The sequence below is a fragment of the Chamaea fasciata genome, unplaced genomic scaffold, assembly GCF_029207755.1.
Source record: "Chamaea fasciata isolate MVZ Bird 193981 ecotype frontalis unplaced genomic scaffold, bChaFas1.0.hap1 SCAF_50, whole genome shotgun sequence".
NCBI lineage: Eukaryota > Metazoa > Chordata > Aves > Passeriformes > Sylviidae > Chamaea > Chamaea fasciata.
The window spans coordinates 721,634-730,709 of NW_027094135.1; positions in this window are offsets into that span (position 1 = coordinate 721,634).

Consider the following 9,076-nt stretch of genomic DNA (forward strand, 5'->3'; position numbering starts at 1 on the left):
ACCCAAACCAAGCAACAGTAAAAGATTACTTAAAGAAAAAGCATAAAGATGAGCCTGATTATAAGAAGTATTAAACATTATATTCATGAAAATGTGTTTGATATTCTAAGATTCAGTCAACAAGATACAGAGCAATTAATTGTAAATACACAAGGAGATGTATCAGGAGATAAACGGCTCCCTCATTTTTATATATTATACCTCTAATATATAAAAATACACATTTGAGGCAACATTTTTCTGAGTAGCATGTCAGTATCCAGAGGAATAATGTTGCTAGAGACTCGTTACACATCTTGCCATATATATAAATAATTTATCTAGTACATAGACTGTAAATTTTTGTGTATTTTTTTTTCTTTCTAGTCATTTAACTTATTTTATCTTACTTGTGTGAATTTGTGGAGAAAATTACTCTATATACAATATACAGTAAAATGCTAGTTACATGATTAGATTTGTTCCATACAGTGTAACAATAAAGGAAAACCTTTGCCTTCAAAGTGATGTGTCACACAGTCGAGTCTAGATTATTTCCCCCTCCAAACTCATGCTTGTTGCACTCCTGAGCATTGCGAAATGGATTATTGCCATATTGTAAAGCAGTCAATGCTAAAATTAATTTAAAAAAAAAAAAAAAGAAAAAAAATAGAAAAAAGACAAAAAAATTTTAAAAAAAGAACCGATTCAAACTGTTTGAAGTAAAAGATGCTGTTTCTTTGTTTTCCTGAGCTGTGCTGTATTCTGAAGTGTAACTTAATTCTAAAGAACAATTAAGCATGTCTGCCTGGCCAGACAAGGACTGCAGAGCACCTGCTCTCCCGGGCCGGGAGCTGGCCGGATGCAGGTCATTTAGCTAATTAGCATGGCAATAAGCCCGTGCTAATAGGACCGGAGGGTTTAGGAATGCTAGCACGAGGCAGCTCCACACAGCATCCGTTCTGTGGTGCTGAGCCCAGAGCTGGAGCAGAGCACAGATCCCTTTGCATCCCTGACCCTGCTGTGCCTGGGTCTGTTTGGGATTTTCCCTAGAGAAGGGAAACTCGGCTTTGTTGTACCCTGAGCACGCTGTAATCCATGGGGAACTCCAAACCCACGGAGCCATGAACCCACCAGCCCACACCCACCACTCCTCCCCTGCTTCCAGCATGGTCCAGCCAAAGGCAGAGCCTCCAAATATTTCCACTGGTAATGGCTGATTAGCTCAAGGTTGTTGGAGTCAAGCTGAGGTTTTAAAGTTGGCAAATTTATGCTTGGCCTTATTTGATTTTTCACGTTTTCCTTTTGCAGGTTGAATACCGACCCTTAATCAAAGATAAGCAATTAAATGATCACATTACAGTTTGCTGCCCTGGTTTAGCTGGGTAAATAGATGGGAAGGAATTGGTTTGTGCAGACACAAAGTAAAGTTGAAGGCAAAGATTTTATTTGGTATACGTAGGAAAATTGTGTATAACTTATGTTATCCCTAGTGAAGAAAGAGATTGACGATTTCTTGTAAATATTTGAGTTTGTGTTTCTGGGAAGTCTCCCTGCTCTATGGCAAACTACAGGATCTGGGAGTGAGCAGTGTATGTCTGTGTATTGAAACAGCCCTAACCACACTCTACAAATAATGCAGCCGGGCACCATGTACTGCAGTCCAGCAGCATTTAAAGTCCAGTAAATTTGCAGTAGTTCTATTTCAGGTTTCTGTGCAGCATGTTGTCTTGTTAATTACAATTCTTATTAATAAACTAGATCCACGAAAGCAGTTTTCTCCTTTGCACTGTTCTCTTTGGGTTTCTGAAACATAAGTTGTTTAAAAGTATTCCCCTGGCTACGCTTTTCTCCCATTTTCAGCTTTCCAAGTTTCCTTTTACTGGGAAGCCCCAGACTGCCAGAAAGTCAAGAAAATTTGACTTTATTTGTAGTTGCTTTATGCACCTGAGTAACAGGCTTCTGGTAAACAGTAAAAATATTCACACACAATGTGTACAGCAATTGAGCTTTATATGATCGGAAATATCTTCCATTTCTGTGTCATTTCTCTTTGTACCAGGCTCCTTCCTTGCACTATGCCTCTGATACATTTACTTATAGAAAATCATTATGAGCTGGAGGCAGGAGTGTTTATGGTGTGTGCTTTTTTAGAAAAGAAGCTATTTCTAATTGAGAGAACATGGTTAATGGGTTGTTGTTGAGCTAAAGAGATTATCCTCTCACCATAAATGTGATATAAAGAAATAACCATCAAACGAGGAACTAATGAAGCAACATTTTATGCATTCTTCTATCTTATTTTAGTCCATATTTAAGGAGCAGCTCTTGTTGGCCTGACACTAAGGCAGTAATATCTTATTCTTTGATGCAGTTATGGCTTTTACATCTGCAGGAACTTTCAAGCAGGAAAATATTATTTATTTTGGCATCAGAACTCTGCACGAGTATGTTCCCTTACAGCCATAACTGCTGACACATCAGTTGCTAGGCTAGATAAATATTCAACCTCCAAATTAAGAAAATGGATGAAAATTTATGGAGCTGAAGGGTTTCCCTGGTTTGGATGGAGTTGGCAAATTTTTTTTTTTTTTTGCAGGGCCACCTCGGGAGGCAAGGAAAGTGTGGAATTTCACAGAGGTCTGGCAGAACAAGAACAGAGCAGGGCAGAAATGTGTAGTGCCTGAAGAAGTGCACCATTTTGTCCCTGGTGTCACTGCAGAGCTGCAGGGGAATTGCAGAATTGTGCTCCTCTCATTCTGCTTATCTCCCTGCAGGCACAGGGAGCACCTGGAGCCCTGCTCTGGCAAGGTGGAAATTCCTGAATCCACAGGGATTTGCTGTCCAGCCCTACAAAGTGCAATATTTTCACCAAAACACTGCAGCCCTGGTGCAGTGTTCAAAAAGCTTCTCTTGCCTGTTACGATGGGCTCCAGCTCCTGCCAGGTAATTTGGGCTGAGGGAAGGGCTTGCTAGAACACACACATGGATTTGTTTAAAAACAGAACATCTGGGTCCCAGCAGCAGACAGGTTTGGAGGAGTGCTGCCCACATGATATTTTAGCACTTTTGCCTTCTCCTCAGGTTTTTTCCAGGTGTGGACTTAGGGCTGGGTTGCAGTTGGAGCAGTCATGAGTCTGCTCCTCCTTGGAAGTGCCACATGTCAAGCAGAAGAGGGAACAAGCAAGCAGGTGCTTCCTGCTTGCTTGTTCAGAAGACAGCTCTTCTCCCTTGAATAGTCATGAAAGTCATATTTTAAGAAGGTACTTGTGCACTTTACTGGCAAACAAGTATTTCTCCAAGATCTATTCTTTGTGTCCTGGTCCTTGCATTCCTATTCCAGTATGAAAACGTGACATGCCTGATAACTACAGTGAGACTCATAATGTATTTCCACTTCTATTTTTATTATTTTCATGATTTAGATGCCTTTTGTTGGTGCTAATTTGATGCTTAAAGCTAAAGTTCTGACAGTGGATATGTTTAGGGTGTGACACCTAGGTCTTCATATATAATTCAAAGCAGAAAGAGAAATCTGTAGGTTCATGCATTCTGCTTTTCACTGTGGAATTGGTGCAACCTCTTCTTGCCTTTTTTTGCCACCAGGATTAAGTCTGTGTTCATAAAAAAGAAAGTTACTGTGAACATCCATCCAAGAGACAGATGAACAAGGTGCCTGGGAGCTCTGTACTAGATTTTAACCCCTAGCTGTAAGACACCAGCTGTGATGTGTTCTAGAGCAGATGAGTAGGATGTGCAAAGAAAAAAGGACACTTTTATAAGGCACAGAAATGAAGTCATTCATTGCCACTGCAGCTGTTATGCATGTGGTAAAAGAGTTGATTAACATAAAGAGATTAAACCAAGAGAAATTGCTTTTAACCTGTGCTTAGCTTGAGTTGTTGTTTAGTTACCAGAGAGGATAAAAGGCTGTACCCAAAAGCTTGTCTAAACTTTGCAAATTTCAGCTGTTCTATAAGGGATGTGGGGTATTTCTTCTCTGCTGTGTAGATCAAACTTCTGTGTACAGAGGGAAGTTAAAATCAGTCTGAAAAATTAAGTGATTATAAGAGGGGTGAGTAGGTGGGGGGAAAGGTGAATACTTTGAATACTTTTGAGAAAAAAAGACACAGGCAAACAGGAAAAATGGCCAACCTTTCCAGCTAACACGTACGCTGAGATACACTGGGCTGTCTGCAGTGCAATGCTAATTTTATTCATTAGCATTTTATAGGTATGCAAAATTTTTGGTTTGCATAGAAATATCTGTTAAAAATCAATATAATCAAGATCTGTAATGACAAAGGAGACCTACTTGGAATACTTTGAGGCCTATTTAAAAAGGCTCTTTCCCCAGGAAATCTTACAGGCTCATTTCTAGAAAATATAAAGGGACTCTTGCTGTTGCTGTGCAAAAGCAAATGCTTTGAAGTGATTTGAGCTGGAGAGACCACAATGGAGCAGAATGATTTAAAAACTGAAAACTGATGAAAAAAGAAAGATACATAATCAACCTAAGTATAAGTACAGACACTCCAAATGTAATTTTCATTGTTTTCAAATTTCATCTCTGTATGAGAGACAAATGTCAGCATTGGGTATCACTCTAGTTACTAAACATAATCTAAAAATATTCATCATCTTATGGAGGCATGCACAAAGTCAGAGCTTCCTGTCTTGGCAGATCCAAGCTGATGTTTGTTTGTTTTAATTGCAGCAGAGACCTTTAGCACCGTGCCTGCCTGGTAATGTAGGAAATGTAATGCAAGGCCTTGACATCTGAAAAGTAAAGACTGTCTGAGCTGACTCATAAAAATGATGCTGGGGAAATTGGCAAAGAAAACAAGCCTCTGAAATTCTAAACAAGCTCTTTAAATGCAGAAAAAAAGAATCTAAAGGGTCACATTTGCAGCTTATGTGCTGCAGATAATGTGCTGCACAGCTCCTTCCCTATAAAGCAAAATTGTCACCGTGAGGCAGGGGAAGATTGAGCCTTTTTGTTAGCTGGAGTCACTCTCCTGCAATGATTGCACCCAATCAAACTACTTGGGTTTTTAAATGCTTTTTATCAGATTTCAGCCTATTGACTCAAAAATGTGTTTCTTGTCACTGTAAAACTACTGAATATTAAAGAAAAGATAAAATTTTCCAACCTCAAAGCTGTCACTTCAGTCTACAAAAGGCAGTTATTGAAGCCTATTACTGTTTTGGCAGTGCTTGTCTGAAATTCCCTAAAAATATGCCACTAAAATTCAAAGAAAGGACTACAAAAACACTAATATTGAAGATTTATGCTGTAAAATTTGAGTTCATTTGCATATAAATGATTCATTGAATATAGGAGATGTAATGAAAATTCAGGAATCTTAATGTTTACTCTATGTAGAACATCTGATGCGAGTACCTAAATCTAATTACAGTGAAAGGAAATCTAGCCAGCAGGCTGAATACAAACAAACAAAAATAAATAAATAAATACACATTTGCCGATTACAGACTGGGAGGAAAAAAATCCGTGTACTTCTAATTAGACACAATGGCCAAGGTTATCTACATCACCCATAATTTTAGGGGGCTTTTTTGTCAAAGTTCATTGTCTAAGGAATCTCTGAGCTGGGGATAGGGTAAAAGTAACCTTTAGGGGTAATTCCTTCACTTGGAAAATTTTGGAACCTCCATGTGCTCCCCTGAGGATGGAGAGAAGCTGGGAAATAAGATGTCTGCCTTTCAGACGGCTAACATCAAATGAGTCCAAACCCAGCATTTGCATGAAGGTTTCTGTTCTAAGTATGAGAAGTGTGATGAGTGTGCACCAAATGTGACAATCCCAACCCCTCTTGTCCAGCAAGTATGACCTGCCCTCTCAGGCTGGTTTGCCTGCCAGGAGGCACCTGGGTGTGTTCTGTGCTCATGCCACGTTCCTGTCAGAGGAATGCAAGAGGCTGAGGTTTGATGTGCACAAAAGAACAAAGAGTTGGGTTTGCACTAAAGACAAATCAGCAAATTTTTTTCTGTGACGAGTTCTGCTTAACCAGCTCAAGAGGCAGCTGAGCAGAGAGCTGTGCTCCCATGGTGTGAACTGGGATTAGTTTAAGGAGCTGAGTGTGATGCCTTGGGAAGGCTGACCTGGAACAGAGGTTGGACAGAGCTAGAAAATAAAGTAGGTGTTTATTGAAAGACCTCCAGGATACACCTTGGGCAGGACAAGAATCTGGCATGGGGTACATGCAAGGTAGACCCAAAATGGTCACAAAATGGAAGAGCAGTCAGGAAGTCTTACATTTTTATAAGTTTTGGTCCATTTCCATCTTGGGGTTTAATAGTCAAATTGCAGCTTCAGGTTGTGAGGTCCCATCCTTCTTGTTCCTCCCTCCCAGCCCACCCTTGTTTGTGCTTTTGGGACTGAAAGCTGTCCTTGGTGTGCAGCAGGAAAAGGATTTGTTTTGTGTCCCTGCTCTGTGCAGAGCTGAGTGACACTGGCTGTGAGGCTCAGAACTGCACCCCTGGGCAGCACAGAACCTGAAATACATAAAAGATTAAACTTAAGGCATCAAGTGCAGTTGCTGGGTTGCCACTTCCCTTTCTTCACCCCCTTGCTCGATGCTGTGCTGGCACATCCCTCTCTCTTTTATGTCTGTTAGAATGCCAACTGTGCTTAGGCATGCACACCTGTACCACAGAGGAACTGAACAAAAAACATTAAATAATCTTTCTCCTGTGTAGGGAAAACACCAAGAGGGAGAAAGAAATCTACAAGGAGTCTTGCCATAATGCAAAGAAGTTGTTAAATGGTCTTGCCACTTCATGACAAAAAAAGAAAGCTCTCCTGAAGTGGGAAAATGGATTTTTATGAGTTTACCTGTTTGCTAACTGCCTGAATTTGAACAATATGTGGCTGCAAGCAGGCAAGAAAAGTGTTATCTCAATGAAATTGCTTTCCCACAGCATCATTTGTCACCCGGACAGAGGTCACATGCAGAGGAAGAGCCTGTGAGGAACTCATCTTGGACTGACCCAGGTGGTTTCACCAAGTCTCCTTTGCTTGGGAATCTCTTGGAATACTATCATCCACGTTGTACAGCAGGACAGCTCTGACAGTGCCGTTTCTAACAGGAAAAGTACTACAGTCTAGCTTTCCATTAAATGATTTCGATATTTAGCAGCTCCTTTTGGGTACACCTCAAACTCCTTCTCACTGGACTTTCCCAAGTTTACTTGGACAAAATCTGCACCATTAAGTTTTAACAATTTTTTTTTTTACTAATTATTAATTCATTATTTTCTGGACTGTGTCAACACTGCATGTTCTCCACATGGCCAGGAATGAGCTGCCAAAAGCCTGTAGCTCAATAGCAGCTGCATTATCCAACGGATCTGTCTCACATGCTGCAGCATGTGGCAACAAAATTAGGACTTCCTGCCAGATTTGGCAAATTTCTGCTTCCCAGAAAGGCTCTCAACTCATGAGATTGCCAGGAACACTCATTAGATAAGGTCGTATTTGGCTGCAGTTGGCAAAAACTTAATTAAAGTAACTCCAGCTGTAGTAATACCAGTAGTAGGGAGTTTGTGGCAGATGCAGCGAGAATTTTAGTCTGAAAAACACCTTTAGTAGTGTTCTCCAAGCCAATTCCGCAGGGATAAATGACCTGAGATATAAGTTTAAGATGAGAAATATGCACAGGCAGTAAAAGTGTGGGTGCTGGTCAGAAGGAAATAATGTCGGAGTTGCCTTTACCTGGTTCTCAGCTCAGCTGGACATAAATATGCACAGTAAATGTGCACTCTCTTTTTTTTATATATATATATCTCTAAATCATTTTCCCTCAACTTTATTCTTTGTATCATAAACCTTTTTAACTACCCCAAAATTTTCTTGCTTTGAGTTACTCACCTTCTGAAGGAATTTTCCCTGAAACTTTAGTTGCTCAGCCACGGTTACCTTCATAGATCAGGTGTGACATGAAAATATCATAATAACAGATATAAATTCCAGGAACAACTTCTTGTGATTTCAGTGCAGAAAGTTCATATCCAGAGTAGGAAAATTATTCTTTTATACAGCTACATTACACTTCTTACCTGGAAGTGCAGGTACTTGATAAAGTTAGATATTCATATTGTATTTCATGCACATTTTATAACTTGATTTGGCATTTTTTTAAGTGGAATCTGTGGCAGCCATAATAACTAAAGGCTCACAGATTATTCTGCACAGGAATGTGCCCATTTTTGCTCAGTTTATGAATACTAATTTAAACGGGCTGAATTTGTGACTATTGATTCTATAACTTTTGCTAACCATAAAGGGCTTAAAATTAAGTGATCAATTGAATGGTGACCCTCTAGAGAGGCTTTGGCTGTTCAGCATAAGTCTAAGAAGTTTTACATAAGTAGATTTTAACTATATTGCTTGATAAAATAACTGAATAAATCAAGGTTATTTTAACCTTGTTCATTTAAATTTAAAAAAAAGGAAACTGTGTGTTTATTGCAGAAAATTGTGGAGTAAAATTGCATTTTACTGCTGAAATATGTTAATTTATAGTATTATTATTACTATGGAAATTTATACGTATTGAAATAACACTGACAAAGGTGATTTGTACAAACCAGTGTTACATCCCACGCTTCTGTCCTTAAGCGGCAGAGGTAAAAAAAGACAGAAAATATCATAAATTCTTGGTAATATCTCTGACTATTGTGGCAGTTTGTTCCTTTGTGGCCTTTCTATGCAACTACCCCAATTTCAGCAACAAATAAAATGATTTTAGCAAAAATGGAAACAGATGTACCTCTCAATTTCTATTTAAGGCAGCTTGCATTCTAGAGTAATTTAAATGTGATGTTAGAAATTAGGATAGCAAAAGTAATTGAGCCTTTGTAATTTTAATATAATTGTCTACAAGTGAAATTAGGAGAAACCAGTTAAGATGAGTGCTTGAGGAAATACAGTCAATAGGGAAACTGTCAACAGGGCACATCCTGGTTTCTAAAGCTACCCTGAAGTCTTAAGAGTTGAATTCTGTAATGGAATGAAATTAGCATTAAAATTTATATTAACATGATAACTTTTATAGTCAAGTTACACTGTCCA